At 39.8% G+C, this 1,749-nt stretch overlaps 1 pseudogene; it reads right to left on the reverse strand.

The window, feature by feature from the left end:
* Positions 1 to 817: 817 nt before the first annotated feature.
* Positions 818 to 1,478, reverse strand: LOC140525856 (large ribosomal subunit protein eL6-like; annotated as a pseudogene).
* Positions 1,479 to 1,749: the final 271 nt, after the last annotated feature.

A 1,749-nucleotide genomic window follows, 5' to 3' on the forward strand; every position in this document is an offset into this window, starting at 1 on the left:
CTCTCAGCTCTGCTCTAACTCCACCTCTTCCTGTTTCATTCATTAGTCAAACTCCTCCCACCACAGGCTCCATGTGACTCAAACTCATGTGACTTGGGCTTCCATGTGACTTAAACAGATCACATGGGCCTATTAATGAATAGGAAAGATTTTCCATTTCAATTGCCATTACAGTGCTTTACAGTTACCTTATTTGATCCTCACAACAACCCTGAGTAGTAGGTGCTATCAAGATCCCCATTTTACAGATGAGGAAACTGAAAGACATAGAGGTTAGGTGATTTGAGCAGTCATGTAACTAGGAAGTGTCTGAGTTTGTATTTGAATTCCAGTATGCCTAACTCCAGGTCCAGCATTCTATCTTCTTCATACCCTAATTGCCTAAATTCTGAGATACTGAGATTCCATGATTTTATAACTATGTGGAAGACCACTGGAGAGATATAAGAGTCAGAAAAACATTAAAGGTTATTCAATCCAATCCCACAGATAAGTGTGCCCAGAGAGGTTATACTAGACTTGGGGGACAAAACTGGGATCCAAACCCAGGTCCAAATTCACTTTCTTTCAGCAGCCTCCCCACTGATACCTGAAATTTTGTTAAATATTAACGTTAAATTAAATACTCTTTCTCTTAGGATATTCCAGGGATCCTAGGACTGCAAAGGGTGGAGTTATCCTAAGTTTCAAAGGATATTTAACAAAGACAATAAGTTAGCAATATAATAACCTATTGCATCAGTTTCATTGTGGGTTTGAACTATCCTTTTTTGTTTTCAGCTATTCTAAATATTTTAATGAGTTCTCTGCAAGGCATTTAAAACACTAGTTTGTGAGGATAAACTCCATCAGAGAGAGACAATACAGAATGCAAGTACCCACAAAGCTGAGGATCTTGATTTGGGGAAGGATTTGAGAGTCTGTTTCCTGATCAGCTTTGCACTGCTCTGTAATCTCATGTTTCTCTTTTTCTGTGTCAAAAATCTCTTCTTAGTTTCTAGGTTTACAGAGCCTCTTCTTCTTGAAGTAAGCATCAGTAAGATGTTTTGGAATTTTTACACCCAAAAGGTTAACCCTGGTAGAAATGGTAGTTACAGATTTCTGATGTGTCCTTCTCAGAGGAACACGGTTGATGGTCAGAGGTCCAGTCACCAGTAACAAGCCACTAGCCAGCTGCTTCAAGAAAACCACTTGTTTGCCCCTGTGGCAGCTAGTGAGCATGATTAGAATGGTGCCCAGGATGATGCTAGCTCACGTGGTAGCTGAAGGGCTTTTCGTCATGACTCTGGAGCTTTCTAGGCACATCCTCAGTAGGGTAATACCTAGGCATTTTGTGAATCTTTACCATGGGTTCCTCCATTCTTATCATCACCAACTGGTTTTGAGGTAGTAGCAGACACCTTCTCTTTCTTTTTCCTTTCATTATGGGTTTTTGGTGCAGCATATTTCTGCTTGTACATGGCTCTCTGGGAATACATTACAAATCTGGAGTACCTAGAAATTCCTCAGATCAGAACTTGGTTCTGACTGCAATGATTTTTGAGGTTTTTTTACTACCTTTTCAGCCACATCTTCCTTGTTGTTCTCCTTTTTTTCCTTTTTTTACCTTCTTTTCCTTTGGTTTCTTTGGGGACATTTTGTCCACCATCTTGAGAGAATTGAACCATCCTTCAAAACTTGATTTCCTTCCACTCAGCGTGAGCTTCTGCAATATCTCTAACATTCATTGAAAGTGTGCTCTTTCTACAA

The sequence above is a fragment of the Notamacropus eugenii genome, chromosome 1 (assembly GCF_028372415.1).
Source record: "Notamacropus eugenii isolate mMacEug1 chromosome 1, mMacEug1.pri_v2, whole genome shotgun sequence".
In the NCBI taxonomy this organism is placed as follows: Eukaryota; Metazoa; Chordata; class Mammalia; order Diprotodontia; family Macropodidae; genus Notamacropus; species Notamacropus eugenii.